This window comes from Maylandia zebra, linkage group LG3 (assembly GCF_041146795.1).
Source record: "Maylandia zebra isolate NMK-2024a linkage group LG3, Mzebra_GT3a, whole genome shotgun sequence".
NCBI classification, from domain to species: domain Eukaryota; kingdom Metazoa; phylum Chordata; class Actinopteri; order Cichliformes; family Cichlidae; genus Maylandia; species Maylandia zebra.
This window is the reverse complement of record NC_135169.1, coordinates 11888352-11907864: the sequence shown is the minus strand read 5'-3', so window position 1 is coordinate 11907864 and position 19513 is coordinate 11888352. Positions and strand designations below refer to the sequence as shown.

At 39.9% G+C, this 19513-nt stretch overlaps 2 long non-coding RNA genes across 3 annotated transcripts; both read left to right on the top strand.

Annotated features, from left to right (window-relative positions):
- Window positions 1-10201: 10201 nt before the first annotated feature.
- LOC143414737 (uncharacterized) lies at window positions 10202-11283 on the top strand. Of its 2 annotated transcripts, XR_013095439.1 has the most exons (5): window positions 10202-10265; window positions 10364-10423; window positions 10776-10838; window positions 11053-11115; window positions 11227-11283. It is a non-coding gene; the product is annotated as an uncharacterized LOC143414737 (long non-coding RNA). The 2 variants fall into 2 exon arrangements; XR_013095436.1 differs by having other exon boundaries at window positions 11053-11253.
- A 3123-nt stretch (window positions 11284-14406) lies between these two features.
- LOC143414715 (uncharacterized) lies at window positions 14407-16563 on the top strand. Its single transcript, XR_013095407.1, has 3 exons — window positions 14407-14472; window positions 14736-14768; window positions 16317-16563. It is a non-coding gene; the product is annotated as an uncharacterized LOC143414715 (long non-coding RNA).
- Window positions 16564-19513: the final 2950 nt, after the last annotated feature.

The window sequence follows — 19513 nt, the reverse complement described above, 5'->3', positions numbered from 1 at the left end:
CAGTGCACTGTAACTATTACAACATTAATAAACAGAAAACAATGAGGTATTCAAAACTATTTTTGATTTGAAATCTGCTTTTTAGCTAGGCAGTCTGATGTGTCATGTGCAGAGAAATTACACGTTGTTTTCTCAATTGCTCTGTGAATGTTTAACATTTGATCGGTGCTGTGAGAAATTTCTTTCTAAGACAAGCAATAATTTAATGTTTAACTTAATTCTGTTCCTTCAGCAGCAAGTAAACCCAGAGCCACACTGACAGCACAAAGTTCAGTCATACCAGCAGGGGGCAGTGTGACACTGAGCTGCTCTGTGGAGGGCTCTGCTGGCTGGAAGTTTGACTGGTTCAGACGTGATTCAGTCTCTTTTAAAGCTCAGCTCATGAGAGGAAATGAAGCAAACAGAGATATTAGTGTCTCACAAGGAGGTCTGTACCACTGCAGAGGAGGGAGAGGAGATCCAGTTTGCTACACAGAGGACAGCCGTGACGTCACCGTTGTGGAGATTTGTGAGTTTTTTATAATTATATATATAATATAATTTTTATAAAGTTTATAGTTGATATACTTTATCTTTCTTATCTTCTCTTCTAACTTTAGCTAGCAACTGGGAGTTTGTTGACCTTTAAATGAGGGACACTTTCTGAGTCTGTTATCATGGTAACATACTGATCTATTGCAGGTTTTCTTCAACAAACTCTGTTTCTCTCTGACTCTTTCCCTCCTGCTGCACCTGAATCCACTTTCAAAGCTCAGAGTGAAGCAAGTTCTTCTACACAAGTTGATTCACTTCAAGTTAAATGAGGGCAGCAGCGTTATCATCATTGTTAAGGGCCACAGGGGAGAAGCCATAATAACAAAGATGAAATTCTTACAAAACAGCTAAAGTTCAGGAGCAATGAAGACAGTGCACTTGGTTCACCTTCCAGAATTCATCTCAGTGGTGTGTGGACTTCCACCCCCTAAAGGGGCACACATGCCTTAAAATCAACAGTTCCACCTTTTGTGTTGCTCCACTTTACTGTCCTTCTGCACAGTCCGTGTAACAAAACAATACGTTACAAATACTGGTCATGTCTCCAAAATGACTTTCAGTCCTCACAATTACTAAAATAAACTGTTAACGAATTAAATAAAAGAAATGAAAGCATTAATAAAAGTGGACACATATTCTGGGCGCACCACATAATCGTAAGTCAGTCAGGTCACTGACTATCTTGGGATTCAGTCTATAACCAAACTCAAACGTATCAAGAGTGTCATTTTCCTTCACAAAAGCTTTTATTTGCATAAATACAGCTTTTTCTAATGCTTCACTAAACGAGGGAGGTTTAAAATTGGTTTGTAATATATTTGTGTCCAAGTTTGAATTCTTTAAAATGACAATAAAAATTGATGGTGGTTTTAAATGTTAAGTTTGAGATACAGGCTGTATCCCAATTCGGGGTCTGCAGCCTTAAAGGCCGCATTTTAAGGCCGATTACATCACACCGACCCGACAAAGGCTGTCCCAATTCGAAGGCTGCTCGAAATGCGGCCCTCAAATGCGTCCTTCATTTCCCTGAATTTTAATCACTGATGACTTTCTTTCTCTGCTCACACACTTAACTCAGAGTGAACATACTCAATGAACATGATTTGCTAGTTCACCTCAAATTCAGTTTTTATGAAACTGGTGTGACTGATGGGTCCAGAGATTTTTGTTGTGACCCATCTTTATTCAGTACATGCATCACACCACAATTTCCAACCACTACTTCGCCGTGTTTTTAACACCATGGGTGTGATTGTGAATGCCATACAGGTGCGTCCGCACGGCACCACAAACCACGCCCCACCACAGAAACCAAAGCATACTTAATCCAACTCATGAAAAAAATATATATACAACATCAATAAAAAAATAACAACTGAATGATGTAAATGCTATGAAACTTTACTAAAAGTCATAAATTGAAGTTGTTTACATGGTATCATAACTTTGTGTGTATATGTGTTGCTGTTCATTCTTCTAAACAGTTTCTGTCTGTGAATCAGCTGTTTTTCACTCACTTTACTCTCATTTAAACAGCAGAATTTTTATGTCGCTATTTGTATCTAACTGGATATTTTTCTTTGAACAATTCCCAGTAAGCCCACTGTGACCCTGCAGCCATCCTGGACTCAGATATACAGCAGTGAGACAGTCACTGTCAGATGTGAGATTCAGGGAGGTGAAGGAGCTCAGTGGACGTATGAATGGAGAGCAGCCAAGTTAAACACACCTCCAACATCCAATGAATACAGAATCATCAGAGCTACTGAGTCTGACAGTGGAGGATACAGCTGCCGGGGCAGGAGGGACTATTTCTTCTCAGAGTGGAGTGATATCATCACACTGACTGTATCATGTAAGATCTTTCATCCAGAGTATCTAAATAAGGACAAAGCACTTCTTCTTTCTTACAGCTTTATAACTGTCTTTCATGTTGGTCAGTAAAATGTTTAGTTTTTATTCCAACAACAAAAACCTGAACAGCAGCTTTTTATTCACAGTGAAGAGAACAAAACATATGAGAGTAACTTCTCTGCTGTGCAGCTCTAATACATGAAAGATGAAATGCAGAACAAATGCTGGATTTGTCTCAGCTGCTCCACCACATCCACTAAGAAACATTAAATCCACTGATTGTTCCTCGTGTGTGTTTTTAACTTAGAAATGCAGCAAATTAAATATGAAAGATTAGTGTTGTGTTTGTGTGATAGTTGTACAGTTTGTTGTAGCTTCACCATTAAAGTTATGTGATATTTATTATTGACATATTTCCACCAAGTTATTTCAACTGGTTTGATTCAGTCATTGACTTTTGTTCTTTTTCTAAACTGAACTGCAGATAAACCAAAGGCCAAACTGAGAGCTGATAACACAGCTGTTCCAGTAGGGGGCAGTGTGACCCTGACCTGCTCTGTGAGCCCATCATCATCATCTGGATGGAAATACTACTGGTACAGAGATGAGAAATCCTCTGAAGCCCTGACCACACAAGATGCAGTTTTCCACTCAAATGGACAAATCAGTGTCTCACAGGAAGGACTCTACAGGTGCAGAGGAGGAAGAGGAAACCCAGTTTACTACACAGAGGACAGCCAGTCAGTCAGGATTGGGAAAACTGGTCAGTTTAACATGAAGTCAGATAAATTCCTGATTAAGGAGGAAGATGAAGAACAAAAGGCATTAACATTTTTGACATTCGTGTGTTTTTATTGTACTTTCTTGAACAGTAACAGCCTCAAACAGGCCTGTTGTGACTCTGTATCCAAACTGGTCTGAGATATACAGAGGAGAGACGATCACTGTCAGATGTGAGATCCATGGAGGAGACACTGAGTGGGATTATGAGTGGGAAACAAACAGCAGGATAAAAGCTCCAAATCAAAATGAATACAGGATTAGATCTGCTTCATCATCCAACAGTGGAAACTATCGCTGTAAGGGCAGAATGAAAAGTTCACAGCATGAAACAACAGAGTGGAGTGATTCAGTCACACTGACAGTTTCTGACAGTAAGTAGAGTCATAGTTCATTTAACCTGGAAATAGAAACAGTTTGTAAAAATGTGTTTTTATTAGTACATGTTGAGATATTTGACATGTTTAGATCGTCTCACTCTTAAAGTTCATCATAAATATTTGTGAGTCAACATTTTAGTGACATTGAATTCAGAGTTAAGAGACGAAAGATTGAGAGAAAATCTTTGTTGAACAGATGAACCCCGTCCTGTCCTCACTGTGTCTCCATCATGGCTGAGTCCTGGAGCCTCAGTAACTCTGAACTGTGAGGTTGAACATCCGTCTGCAGGATGGAGCTTCTACTGGTATAAAGCTGTTCCTGATCTATCAGAGAAATCCTCCAGTTATGAGCTGCTACCTGATGGCAGTGGGACTGCACAGGACTCCTACATCATTCATGGACAGACACACACAGCAGGATATGTGTGCAGAGCTGGAAGAGGAGACCCAGAGTATCACACTGATCACAGTCAACCAAAGTTTGTCTGGTCTGCAGGTCAGCTTGTTTCTGTCTATCTTTTTTCAAGTAATGCAACAGCAAAAAAATGTAAATTGATGGGGTTTTTTTTTTGGGGGGGGGGTAGCATTGAAGGTGAAAATTATATGAACATTGCTTTTAGCACTGACCTTTAAACATTAAAGAAAAATAATATTTTCACTGTGATATTTTGAATCCTAACATCTCTGAGCTTTGTCTCTTCACTGCATGTTGTTTCCAGATGTTCATTCAGCAGCGTCTCTCACAGTGAGTCCTGACAGAGTGCAACACTTCACCTCTGACTCTGTCTCACTGACCTGTGAGGGAAACTTCACTGAGTGGAGAGTGAGGAAGTTCTCTGAGGACGGCCGACTGTACTCTGACTGTAGGAGAATGACTGGATCCACATGTGACGTCAACACATCAAAGTCAGATACTGCAGTGTATTGGTGTGAGTCTGGATCAGGAGAGTTCAGCAGTGCAGTCAACATCACTGTACAGAGTATGTTATTATACATTTACTTCTTGGATTTGGATGATTTAGAAATCACATGAACATTTGTCCCAGCTTTGCTGTATGTGAAGTCATTTTATGTGGGAAAAATAGCAGTTTTTAAACATAGAAGATCAGATCTTGATGATAAAAAGCATCTGTACAATCTGTTCTTATTATTGTTTGTCAGCTTTTTTCTAAATTTGTGCAGCAGCTGATGTGACTGGAACAATATTTGTGATTGTTTCACAGATGATGGTAATGGTCCTATCCTGGTGAGTCCTGTTCATCCTGTGACTGAGGGAGCTTCTGTTAGTCTGAGCTGCATTTTGAGAACACAAAAAATACTTTCCAATGTGTTTTTCTATCACAATGACAAACTTCTTCAAAATGATCCCCGAGGGGAGCTGAAGATCTCTGCAGTGTCAAAGTCTGATGAAGGTTTCTACAAGTGTCAGTACTCAGGAAGAGAGTCAGCACAGAGCTGGATGTCAGTTAAAGGTGAGCAGGATCAAAATATGTGATGGATTTTTATAAATGAGTTTGATGACTGAGAGGCAACATTAGATTTTCTGATTTACGTCTCAAAGTCGCCTGGCTCAATTTTGTAAATATATATATATATATATATATATATATATATATATATATAAATAAAAATACATGTAATTCATTAATGAATAATTATTGTTTCTTGTAACTGTGTCAGGAGCTGACAGCTCTTCATCTCCTGTGTGGTTGATGGTTGGACTGGTTTGTGGAGTCTCTCTCATTATTATTCTCCTGCTCTTGTTCTATCGCTGCAGACAGTCCAAGTGTAAGAGCCTCTTCTTGTCATTGTGTATTACAGAGTTTATTTACTGCATACGCTTTAATTATTCACACATATACATGTATTCTGATCGAACAATTTACATCACAAACATGTGTAATAACATTTGTCTCTTTCACAGATTGCTTCACCAGGTTGGTAAAATACTTTTTATTATCATTTTAAACAAACATCAGTTACTTTTGAGTTTATTGTGTTTATTTCCTGTTTCAGGTGGATCCAGTCTGAGAGTCACAGTCCGGGCTCCTCCACAAATCATGGAGTCAACCAGGATGAAACTCATGAATACAACTCTCTTCATCCTGGTCAGCACCTAAACCGATCTTTATTATCATTATTAATATTGACTTTTCATTCAGTCTCCATTAACAGGAACATTTCTTAGGTTCAGTTTGTGCTCAGCAGCTTCTCAAAGAACATTTATCAAAATCCAGCTGGACAAACATCCAAATAACCAACTGACTACATGCACAAAAGATCAGAAACAAACAGGATTTTACAACCTGATTGTATCTTTAACTCGACTGAAAGAATCCACAAATGTTGTTGTTTCATATCAGAACAACACAAACAGTAACACCATGATGGGTTCATGCTCTGAAAATATCTGACAGTCCTGGATTTGACTTAAACACAACTAATGAAATTGGATGTGATGTGTTTTTTTTTTTTGGTTTTTTTTGTGTCCCGTTTGGATCTTTAGCCATCAGAATTGTTTTCTTAAGGCCAAGAAGGATGCCAAGCGGATTTATTTTAGCAAGTGGATCATCATGGCCTTGCCATATTGGTCCATTTGATTGACCTTTATTATAATTATGAATTTATTTTATTTTCAGTTGGTACAAACGGGACAGACATGACTGGGGGATAGGACAGGGAGAAAGAATGAAAGAAAGAGAGGGAGAGAAAGAAAACCAAAGGGGAGAAGAGACGGTGAGAAGGGGGGGAAGAAAGAAAAAAACAAAAACAAACAAACAAACAAAACAAAACACCTGGATCACCTGTATGGAGAAAAAAAACAGAAGAGAAAGCAAACAACAAAGAGCAACATAATAAAAAAACAGCACCATCACAATAAACTAGCTAGCAGTAGATAACAGTAGATACTAAATAATAAACGATATTGTGCAGCACGCAAGATAGACAGCGCACAATGTTCTTTGAGGCAGCAGCCAAGAAAGCTGTAGTTCGCGTCTGTGAACACCTGTGTGTACACCTGTGTGCATACCTGTGTGGATCAGCATGCTTGTATTCCAAAGGTTTTTCCATGTAACGATCTGCTAGGGAGTGTGGGGAGCCACAGCCCCGTCCACCAGGGTATGAAGCAGGTATGGAGGAGATCCAGGCCCCAGACATCCAGAGGCCCCAGAGTACAAGGACCCGAGGAGGACCACCAAAGGGAGGGGGGGGACCGTGCCACCCTCCTGGGAAGAGCTGAGTAGAGCCCCAAAGGAGAGGTCACCCCGCAGCTACGGAGCAGAGGCCAGAGGGGGTTGCAGTGGCGTGCCCGCGGGCTCTGCCGGCAGCCAGCTGTGCCAGAGAGGACCGAGCTTCAGGCCCAGAGGCCAGAGGCCTGAGGGCATCCCACCCCCCGGAAGGAGCCCAGCCGGGCCACAGGCGCCCGGCCCCGCCAATCGGCCACCAGGTGTGAGCTGGTACATACATGAGCGCCCAGCCCCAGACGACAAGGACCACCAACACACCAACGTCTGAGGGCATCAGCCACCGGCAGGGAGTGTGGTGAGGGGAGATAGGCCTCCATACTTTAGAGGGCCTGAGATGTACCCAGAGAGGTTGAGTCTAAGACCCAACCTGACATATAGACACAGACGAACAGGCACACGCGGACACAGACGTGCATTCCCACACCATATGCACAACCAAATACTCGGCACTTACCCAACGTGTAGACAGACACAAATAGACACTGCACAGACAGTCGCACTCCCCAAACATACTCTATATCCCAGGTCCAGGTACCCCCACCCTCAGAGGGGCAAGCCGCATCTAGACCCAGGAGATGTAACCCTTCTCTCTGGGGTGGAGGCAAGCAGACCACCTCCTTATCTGCAGTAGCGGGGAGGCCCCGCATCCCAGACCCCAGTCTGACGGCTAACAGAACCGGGGTGAGTGAAGACCTCAAACCTCCCTACGCCCGCTCATATGTAGTGTTGCTGTGTGCTGTTCTAAAGTGCATTTAAAACTCAGGAGAGCATGGTACTAGCTTCCTCTCAGAGAGCAGCACGGCTCTTCCCGAAAACCCTTAGTGTCTAAATGCATTTAAAATTGAGGGTAGGGCACCAGCGCCAGAGGTGGGTTGGAGTACACCGACCATCCTCTGGATGCTGTAAAACGTGCCCACCCCCAAGGCCCTATATGTATGTGTTATGTGAGAGTGTGAGTAATGTGGATGTCTAGGTTGCAGAATAAAATTGAGGCACAGGCGGCCAGAACGGGACAGAGGGGGAGTGCCTCCCCTGCACCCTGGTGACATACCTGCACCCCAAGCCCTGCGTGTGTGGGAGGGTGTGGTAGAGCGGGAATAGGGAGGCAGCTGAGGATGGGGAGGGAAGAAAGGGAGGGGCAAGCAGCCCCTCCCTGGGGCCAGCTCCCCCGCTGACCCCAGTAGGGACCCCCACACTCTGGAACCCACCAGGGCAAGGGGGCCCAGGCCCATCCGGACCGGGGCCCTCAGCACCCCAGACTGGGGGGCGGAGCACCCCCAGACCCCCAAGCCTCCACGCCCGTCCCGGACCCTCCCAGGGGCAGCCAGGCTACCAGGCCAGTAACCAATGTCCGCCAGCACAGACCCTCCCCCATCTCCGCTGTACGCAGCCACAAGGAAAACACCATCCAAGAGCCCCAGAGCTCCTAACCAGGTCATGGCCACATCCCTCAGGTTAGTCCCTCTAGGGAAACGTCCTTAAGGACTCCCCAGATGCCCTAAGGCCGTCCCTACCCCCATATCAACCACAATAGCGAAGGCAGGACCAAACCATGATCCCCCAGCCCCACTAGGTGATGAAGCCGATCAAAGGAGCCCAAAGGGATTGATCAAATGTGATGGCAGATGTTGTATCAAGACTAATGTGATCTATTAGATGGTTTCTATATTGGTTACAATTAAGATTATTTTTATTTTTCCAGTTAATGAGGACCATTTTCTTGGCAATGCATAGGGCCGTAAAACAACGTGGGCTGTGTTTATTTCTGCAGTGACCTCATCCAAGTTGCTCAGCAAGCACACTAAAGGGGAGGCTGGAATGTTACATTTCAGACACTTTGATAAGTCTTCACATATCTCACGCCAGAATTTCTGAATTGGTGGACAGAACCAAAGAGCATGGATGTAATTGTCCGTTGTATTTGCTGTGCAGTGTGAGCAGTTGTTGGAAGGCGTATAGCCCATCTTGAACATCCTATGACCAGTATAGTGCACTCTGTGTAATATTTTGTATTGTATTAATTGCAAACTGGGATTTCTGATCCATTGAAAGGTTTTTAAGCATATCTGAGACCAAAGGTTTGGGTCTAAGTTGATTGATAAATCTGCTTCCCATTTTACAATAGGAAGGGATATTGATTCATCTATTTTAGAAAGTGTTCTGTATATTTTAGACAATAATTTGGGGGGTTTTAGACTAAAAAATTGTACCACACTTGGTGGTGTTTGTAATTCAGCTTCACTGGGATTAAATTTCTTTTTTTACTATGGATTTAATTTGTTAATATTCCAAAAATCGTTTCTTGTTGATCCCATAATGTGCAACTAGTCTGTCAAACGAAATAAAGTCTGTTCCTTCCCACATATGTTCCAAGTATTTAATTCCTTTGCAATTCCAATCTGGAAAGTTTATCATATTATTGTTTTGTAATATGTCCGGATTGTTCCAGATAGGTGTACTTTTGCATGGGATTAATGAAGACTCTGTCATTTTTAGAAACTCCCACCATGCTGTCAGAGAAGAGCTAATATTGATGCTTTTAAAGCATTCATGTCGTTTGATGTTTGAGCTGATAAATGGTAGGTCTGAAATTTCTAGGTTATTACATAGTGCCTGTTCTACATCTATCCAAGGTTCATCTAAGAGGGTGTGTTTAAACCATCTAGAGATGAACTGAAGCCTGTTGGCTAAAAAATAGTGATTAAAGTTAGGCAGATCTAATCCTCCTTTATCCTTGGTCCTTTGTAGTGTTTTTAAGCTGATACGTGGGGGTTTATCTTTCCAAAGGAATTTAGAAATATACGAGTCTAGAGATCTGAACCAATCTTGTGATGGCTTATTTGGGATCATTGAAAATAAATAGTTTATTTTTGGCAAGACCATCATTTTTATAGCGGCGACCCTTCCCATGAGTGATATGGGTAAAGATTTCCATCTAGCCAGGTCGCCTTCTACTGTCTTTAAAAGTGGGATGTGTTTTAATTTAGTTAATTCTGAAAGTTTAGGAGAGACATTAATACCTAAATATTTTATATTTCCACATTGCAGTGGGGAAGGAGAAGAGTTATGGAATTAATTAATTAATCAATTAATCGGAAGAACTGTTGATTTCGACCAGTTAATTGAATAATCTGAGACACTTGAGAAGGAATTTATCAATGCAATTACCCCAGAGATATTGGTTTGTGAGTTTTGGAGAAAAAGTAACACATCATCTGCATAAAGGCTGATTTTACGTTCTATATTCTTACATTTTATGCCCTTAATTGTTGTAGCCTGTCTAATTGCTGCTGCTAGTGGCTCAATAAAAATTGCAAACAGTGAAGGGGAGAGTCTGGTGCCCCTCAGAAGAGAGAAGCTGGAGGATGTTTGGTGTGATGTGTTTACAAACATTCTTACATTTCAGGTGCAGATGAACCCGGAGACGTCACATACTCTCTTATTAAACTTCAAAACCTTAGAAAGAAGAGTGAGTACACAAAACACACAGTGTAGAAAAAAGCCTGGAAAGTTTTTAAAGTGTTTAAAATGTTTTAATTATTTTCATTAATCTGATCATCTTCACAGAGAAGCATCATAAACCAGAGCAGAGTGCTGTTTACTCTGAGGTGAAGACGGGAGCTGCAGGTACAGTCACAACAGTCTCATTCAGTGTTTGTACTTGAATGTGTCATCACATCGTTATATTGCAGGTAATTATAGGTCAACATGGAGTTTAGTTATTCACTGACCAAGCTTAGCTACTACATACGACCACTACACATCACCAGACTGAATCTTATACACATCGAGGGCCGTTCAGAGTTTAGTGTAAGTTTGTCTGCTACATATACAGAATGATATTGTTATTGTACAGTATGGTATTGTCCATCTATATGTCCCCAAACTAAATAGTTTCTCTCATGTTTTTACTCTGTAATGTTCTTGTCATCATATCTGTGCTGAACAAATGTGTGCTGAGCTCTGACGTCTCTTTTAGAGGACAGTCTGGTGTATGCTGAGGTCAAACAGCCCAAAAAAGAAAAAGCCAAGAAAAACAAAGGTGAGCAAAGTCTGCCATCATCTCCACTGAATATTGTTCAACATGTTTATCTGCTCTTACAATGTAAATCTGTTTATTTTATAGTTTATATTTATGTATTCACACTTTGTCAGCTATTTAAAATCTACTCTTTTATCTTTGCATTAGTGGAGACATCCAGTTTCCTCCTGGTTAATGATATTATTGTTTTCAATGATCTTCTCTTCATTCACAGGAACATCAAGTCCTGCAGCTGATGCAGCAGTTTATTCTGAAGTCACATCAGGAAGCTCTCTCAGTAATTCTGCTGCCATGCAGGCTGATTTATTCTTCACATTATTAAATGTCTTCAGCTCATAATATCTTTACATGTTGGAAATCACTTTGTCTCTTTGTGCTTGTCTTACAGGTCAGTGAGGAGAGCTGTAGCAGCAAAGCCAAGAAGAAGCTTTTTATGAAGCCACTCTTGCCCAAATATCAGACATGCTCAGCTTTATGTACAGTTACAATATTCAATCATAATATCATATATAACAGGGGTCAGCAAACCAGGGCACGCGTGCCACAGCTGGAACGCGAAGGGTTAACTGTTGGCATGACCGTAGCTGGACCAGCCATCGGACATTTGCTCGGTGGGCCAATGTTGATTTTTCGTTTTTATGGGCCGATGATTTTTTTTTTATTTATTTTTTTTGCAACGGTATAAACAATGAAAGGTGGTGGATTGGCCAGATGCTGGTCAATGTGTAAAAATAACTCGAGAGACCCATTTTCAGAGAAAATATCAGGCGTTTCGTGTTGAGCTGAGAGGGGACACAGTTTGTCCCGGACTTCAGCTACAATGGAAAAAGACACAAAGCTGGATTTATTCTGTGTCTTTGCTGCACAGCTGCCTCTTCTTCTCTTATTCTCTCCTGTTGCTACTTTAATCATGAAACTGATCAATGATCAGCTGATCGGCTTTTCTCTCTTGCTTGTTCATTGCCCACTTTGCACCAGAAAGAGGAAACCAGCGGATGCCGCCCTAAACAACAGCAGAACGTTTAAGCTTGATCAGCTGTTGTTAGAATTTATTTAATATTAATTTCTAGTATCAGCTGATGTTTGCTGGAGCCACAGCTGTAAAGCTGCTGGTCATGATGTCGGTTTGGATATGTGGTGAGAGGGAAACATGAAGATGAAACCAGGAGATGTCCTTACTGAATCATCAGAGCTGAACAGGTGATGGAGAAACAGGTTTACCTTTTAGGTCACATGAATGAGTTGAAGGGAAGTTAAGAACTGTTTCTGAGAGACAAATAACACCAGGATCCTTTTTTTACTTAGCTGACAGCTGGTAACTGTGCAGGGGCGGGTCTAGCAAGGTTTTGCCAGGGGGGCAGGTAGAGCATTAACAGGGAGAAGGGGGCACAAATAAAATACTTTCTTATTCTCATTTAAAATATCTAGCTTTTATTAAATAATTATCTGAAGCTTACAACCAAAGTTTTTATCTGATGTAAAATGTATAGAAATCATACATATACCAACAAGACTGTACGTCACTGTCACAACAGTGTTTGCTTTCATTCAGGCTTTATGGCTTTAATACCTGGTGGGCTGGTCTCTAGTAAAAATGCCCGGGACGATTTTTTGTCCCAATCCAGCCCTGGGCACGACACGCAGTGAATTAATAACATTAACATGTGTATCTCTGTATTAACAAATGTGCCATATTGGCCCATTTTATTTTTCTTATCATTGTTGTGAGGAGACCATAAATAGCATTTGCATTTTCTGTTGTACAGTTCATTTGCTGTTATGGATAAAAAAGTGGCTTTTTGTTGTTTCAAAATAGCTGATAACTATTCACTGATAGCTGCCAACATCTGCAAACAAATATAGTTCTATAAAGTGGTTCTGTGTGTAACTGTTAATATAGAGCGTTGTTAAATTTATTGCTAATGCAGTCATATGGCACATTGACTTCTGAGGAAATTTTAGATGGCACTCGTCATCAGAAAGGTTGCCGACCCCTGATATAGACATAGTACTCTCTTATAGTATAAAACAAATGCAGATGTATTCCTATTTAATATTCATGCGTTTTATATTCATATATTTTTTATAAACATTTTGTAATAAACCTTGACTGTATCTAACATGTTCCAACACCAGTGAGAACAAAGTGTGAAATATGTGATCTTTAGTATCTGACTCTAGCAGATGTCTTGTTTTATGTTATCAGCTCACAGCAGAGAGTTAACAAGGAATTCAGACAAAGAGCACAGTGGAAATTTCACTTTTCGCTCTCTGTGTGCATCACACGTGTTTATATGACCTGTCCATACTGGAGTGATAGTAATAATTGTCACTGCTACATTGCATGACACTATGTGAAAACAGTTTTCGAATAAAGTCACTGTGGCCATTAAATCTGTGGGCATAAAGAGAAACTGTGAAAAGCTTGTTTCTCATGCTGAAAAGCAGCTGCCTGTAAGAGTCTCTGCTGTAATTGTTCACATTAATAAAAAAAAAACACTCGGTCTCTTTCTCTCTGCCCTCAACATCATATAAAGATGGATTTCAATAAGTCCTGATATGTGACTTTTTTGAGCTTCCGCAGCAATTCACTAAATTATTATTATTCAGTTAAAAATATCTGCAAACTATAATAAAACCGTAAACAAAGAACATGTGTTGGTCATCTGGTTTTAAGTTTAAATGTGTACAGTGTAAGTGTGTGCAGTATATGAGTCTACAAGTTAAAGTCTTTGTGAAATGGAAACCACACACACACTATGTTGCATATTGGAAAAGAATTGGATCATTTTGATTGGTGTAGTTTTCCACACAAACATTGTTTTTTATTCTTCATCTATTTCACCCTCTACAGATGTAATCAGCCCATTCAATGGACATAATTCAAATATAAATTTCCGTTTAAGTAGTTTTCTTATAGTTAAAGGGATATAAATTTACAGGTGTGCCCCTGTAGCATTGCACTTGCTCTCTGTGTGGACTGCACATTTTATATGATCTACCTGTAATGGGAAAAAATACCACACTGTGAGAACTGATAAAAAGTCAAAATCTTTTTCTGCAGCGTAGTAGGATTATTCTTTAGTCAGCAAAGACCAAACCAAGTGTGTTCACTTTAGCTAGAGTCCATCGTGTTTTGCATGAAGCCTCTCAGGACTGTCAGAGTCAAATATGCTGACATCCAGCCGCTGACAGTGTCCAAAAACCTGACAAATATTCTGCTATGATAACAATCCAATGGACCACAGCAGTTTGGTTAAAAAAGAAAGGAGTAAAACTATAAGCTGAGTGAAAATGCTGTCTGACTTTAAAAATTGTAACAGAACATTTTTAATAGAAAATAGAAAGGGAACAACATAAGGAACAAACATGTATGTTCTGAATGGACAGGAAACACAAACACTGCTGCGGTCGAAGTTACAGCAGATGTTTGAGCTCAGTTTTAATGGGAAGGAAGCATGGAGGCCACTGAGAAGAAGAAGTTACAGTCTTATCTATATTTAGTACAGCAGCTCTTTCTTCTGCTTAATTATTTTTGGAAACCAAAACACTTAAAGATTAGCTGTGGATCAGAGTGCAGCAGAGCTGGATGTGAGGATGAAGTGGTCTTTACTCTGTGTACTGGGGCTATTCTGTAAGTACATTACTGATTACTTTTCTATTTATATGGCACTGAATAAAGAAACAGTTTTTCTTTTTTTTGAGCAGGAGAACAAGTTTGAGAATTTGATTAGTGCTACAATCTGTTGTTTTACACTAGCAGTTTAAAGTCTACAAGCACAGCAATTAGAGAATGAGCAGGAATGTGTCATCTGAAAATTCACCTTCTTATAAATGTTTTAGTTCATAATGAGATGATTTTCTGTCACTTTGATGATGTTTCAATCTTTATTTTAGTGCTCAGTAAAATCTTGTATGGAAATGCTGAAGGTAAGGTGTGTTTTTTTCTTTTGTTGCTCTTTTTTATATTAACAGTATTGAACTTAGAACCTAAATTATTAAGTAGTATACTTCTATAGATACCAAGCAGGTTACTGTGATAAATGTGGAGGGCTGGTTATCCATGGAGAGAAAGCCCCTGGCTCTCTGTATCTTTCTGGTTTCTTCAGCAAAACCAGGAAGAGGTTGAGTCAGAATAAATTTGGGGTTACAAACAGGAAGTAGAAGGGAGAAGTGAGCAAGCTGAGTGTGGCCAAGTGGTCAATATATATGACAGAGATGTGGCTCAGTAAGAATCAGAGTGAATAAGATTTAACTGAGCATTTGATGTGCCAGTATGGAGATTTAGGTGTCTCAGTGTTTAAGGCTGGAGCTACAGTGCTCCCAGCATACGTGAAGCTCCACCTGTACTGGAACATAACAGAAAGTGAAAAATGGAAGAGGGAATTACTGGAGGATGAGGTTGAGGGAGCTTTTTATTTATTTTATTTTATACGATACATTTGAAATTAAATGTAATAAATTTCAGTTTTAAAACTACCAGGTGAGAGCCAGAGTGTGATTTACTGATACACTCTGACATACGATTTATTTCTGTGCATTTATTTAATAATTTTTACAAACTGAATTGGTAAACCAGTACCACTCATGTCAAAACTAGAACAGATATATTGCCTCACCTGTTTAATGTATTGGGGTACGGACTATCACAATGTACTTTTGTTGTATTAACTGAAGGACTCAAAGGTGTATTTATAAAAAAAAAAAAAATACACAGACAATAATAGAAGTAAATACTCTTGGAATCTGTGAATTGCAAGGATGAATACAATTCTCTGGCAAAGACTTAAACATTTCCAGGGATTTAAATAAAGCTGCCAGAATATGAATCACAAGACCCAGAAATTCTCTTCATATCTTCATGTTTCTTCTGTGGATAGATGATCCAAATAGTCTTGACTACTTTTTCCCACCAGCATTACTGACTGTCCACTATTGGACATCATGTTCTGCCCACGAGGGTAGTGAGCCGGTAACATGACTGAAAACTATTAATACTATGTGATGAAAATAGTTTAAATATGTTGAATGTGCTATTTCAGTAGAACAAGAACAGAATAAATACAAACAAATTTAACAAAAATGTCTCAGTTTTGAATCGAAAAATACACTTGGCAAATGTGCAAATATCATATAATTTAGTGCCCGATAGACAGAAACATAATACCCCAGAGGTGTTCAGTTGAATTTAAGTCATCCTCCAGGATATGCCTGTATAGTCTCATCACAGGAGGCTGAGCATTGTCGTGCACCAGGCGAAACCCAGGACCACCTGCACTAGCACAGGGTCTGACAGCGGGTCCAAGCAGTACCTTATGGAAGTCAGGGTGGAGTTTCCTAGCCTGTAGAATTCTGTGTTTCCCTCCATGGATATGACGCCCAGACCATCACTGACACTGAAAAAGTGATTTAACATTATTCACATTTCATATCAAAGAGACTGTAATTTTCTTTTTTTTTTGTATTTCTAACTTACAGAATTTAGAGAGAAGGCCACTCTGACAGCACAAAGTTCAATCATACCAGCAGGGGGCAGTGTGACACTGACCTGTGATGTGAAGGAATCTACTGACTTAAAATATGAGTGGTTCAGACAAACGTCATCTGAAGAAAAGTCCATAATAACTGATGAGTCAGGCAGAGCAATCTCTGTTTTTAAAGGAGGAAATTACACCTGTAGAGCTGAAGGGAAAACTGTCACCATAACAGAAAGTGACTCAGTCACGGTTCGGGAAACTGGTGAGTGTAAACATTTCATTTGAAATAAAACAACAAAGTCTTGAAGAGATCCATTTTAAACGGTGGCTGTACAGGCACAGATGGAGGCGTTGAGTTTTCTGTCTTTTTCTTCTTGTTCAGTATGTTTTTACAGATTTTTTAAATGTTTAGAAGACCTGCATGGAGTATTTATACACCTTTAGTTACTGAAAAACATTAAATCACATAGCATGCAGGGTAATCAGTGAAATAGCAATATATAAATGTATTGATCTGAACAGAAAAAATACAATGAAACATAAAAATAGCATATTCATCCTAGATCACTGCACCTGTTTTTAAATTATAATAATATATAATACATTATATTGAAGCCATAAGTTTTGAAATTTCAGCTTGCAGAGGAACCAACACAGAAATACAGCTTAACAAAATGTTAAAGTAGTTAACAGGTTAACCTATTAAGTGTGTCTGTACAATTACACAGTTAATCCGAACATTGATATTTGGGTTATTTTGAAAGATTAATGCACAACAAATCATTCAAACAAGTATGACAAAAGGCTGCTGCTGGAAACAGTGATGTTTGTGTTTGTTAGTTCGTAACAGGATCACAGTGACTGTGCAGCACAGCTGGTCTCAGATATTCACTGGTGAGACAATCACTCTCAGATGTGAGATTCAGGGAGGTGAAGGAAAGGTGTGGAAATATGAATGGACAGCACCCAACACAAACAGCCCTCCAACATCCAGTGAATACAGGATCAGCAGAGTTTCAGTGTCCCACAGTGGAGACTACAGATGTCGGGGTAGCAGTGACTATCTCTTAACAGGATGGAGTGATGCCTTCAGACTGACAGTTTCATGTGAGTTGGACCATGATTCATGCTGACATTTAATGTTTTCATGTTTACATCTGTCTTAACAGGAAAACTCCAACAATGATCCAGCTGTCTGCAGGCAGCTCAGGACAACAGTTTCTCTCACTGAAATCACTGAAATCACTGAAATCTTTAGTTAAACAGTCTAATGTGTCACATGCAGGGAAACGAATTATTGGTTGTTTTTGTAGATAAATTACTCTGTGAATGTTTAATGTGTGATTAGTACTGTAAGAAATTTTTCTCCATGATGATTTAGTGTTTACTTTGTTTCCTTCTTTCTTTGTCTGCAAACTCCATAGCAAGTAAACCCAGAGCCACACTGACAGCACACAGTTCAGTCATACCAGCAGGGGGCAGTGTGACACTGAGCTGCTCTGTGGAGGGCTCTGCTGGCTGGAAGTTTGACTGGTTCAGACGTGATTCAGTCTCTTCTAAAGCTCAGCTCATGAGAGGAAATGAAGCAAACAGAGTTATTAGTGTCTCACAAGGAGGTCTGTACCACTGCAGAGGAGGGAGAGGAGATCCAGTTTACTACACAGAGGACAGCACTCCATTTACAATTTACAAACAAGGTGAGGGTTTACTTTTGCTCTGAAAAAAAAACCCCATTCACAATTAAATTAGAAAAAAAATAAAACAACTTTATATCTATGGTTTCTTTTGTTTTTGGTCTCTGTTGGAGTTGTTTTTAAATGTGTGGTTTTGTTTGTTTGTTGAACAGTTTTGGCTGCTGTGAAACTGCAGCACAGCTGGTCTCAGATATTCACTGGTGAGACAATCACTCTCAGATGTGAGATTCAGGGAGGTGAAGGAAAGGTGTGGAAATATGAATGGACAGCACCCAACACAAACAGCCCTCCAACATCCAGTGAATACAGGATCAGCAGAGTTTCAGTGTCCCACAGTGGAGACTACAGATGTCGGGGTAGCAGTGACTATCTCTTAACAGGATGGAGTGATGCCTTCACACCGACAGTTTCATGTGAGTTGGTTTACGAGTCAAACTGAAGTTTCCTTTTTTGTGTTTTAAACTCGACATCAAGAAACAATTCAGACCCTCCAAGAAACTCACTGTGCAAACAGACACACAGCTGAGTCCACTGTGACTTCACAATGATTCAATTAAAGGGGAATGTAAAGAGATGATAGTTTTAATAAATAAATAATAAATCAGGTAAATCTGTTGTGTAGTTTTGAGCTAAGACAGATCGCCTGTGTGAGATTATAACCTTGTGTTTGGTGCCAGTCAGAGTCAGAGCCACACTGAGAGCAGAAAGCACAATCACAGCAGTGATACCAGCAGTTCTTCAGTCTGTTTGTCTTTCAGTGAGGTCACATTAAAAGCACCAGGACACAGTTTATGAAATTTGGGGGATCAAAGCCAAAGAAAGAAGCCATTTCATTTCACTGTGTGTAGCTGGTCTGGCCTCACACTGTTGCTGCAAACTGTGTTGTGTCAATGAGGAGATGAGTCAGCTGTTGCTTTGCCTGCTGAGTTTATTCTCCAACAATGTTTAAATAAAAATCAATTCAGTTCAGCAACTTCATGTGATTGGGCTTCTACACGCACAGCTTTAAAAGAAACAGTGTCTTTGAATACAGCAACCAAGATTTGAACCATTTTAGCACTTTTACTGTGCTTAACCTCTGTAACAGGATCATTAGCATAATCTCATCTCTCCCCAGCAGGGCCTCCTTCAAAACTACAGGAAATGTAGTCAAAGGTTATAAAAAATAAAAGCTTTCAAATATTAAAAATAAATACACAAAATAACTAGATACACATGTATGACTTGGGTATAAAAAATAATGACAAAACCAAATAACAGACAATGGATTCTCTGTGAAATATAAATAAATATATTTCAATGCATGTTTTACATGTGGATACAGATTACTGTTTAAAAATTGTACAAAAAAGTTTCTTTACTATAGAAAAACTTTTGTCCGTCCAGTTTTGACTTTCTTAGGAAGCTGTTTAAATGTTCGTTTATCCCTGCATTAAGGCTTTATGTTTCCACTGGAACTAAACATATCTTTTTAAAAATAGAGCAGTGTTGCATTCTGGGAAAT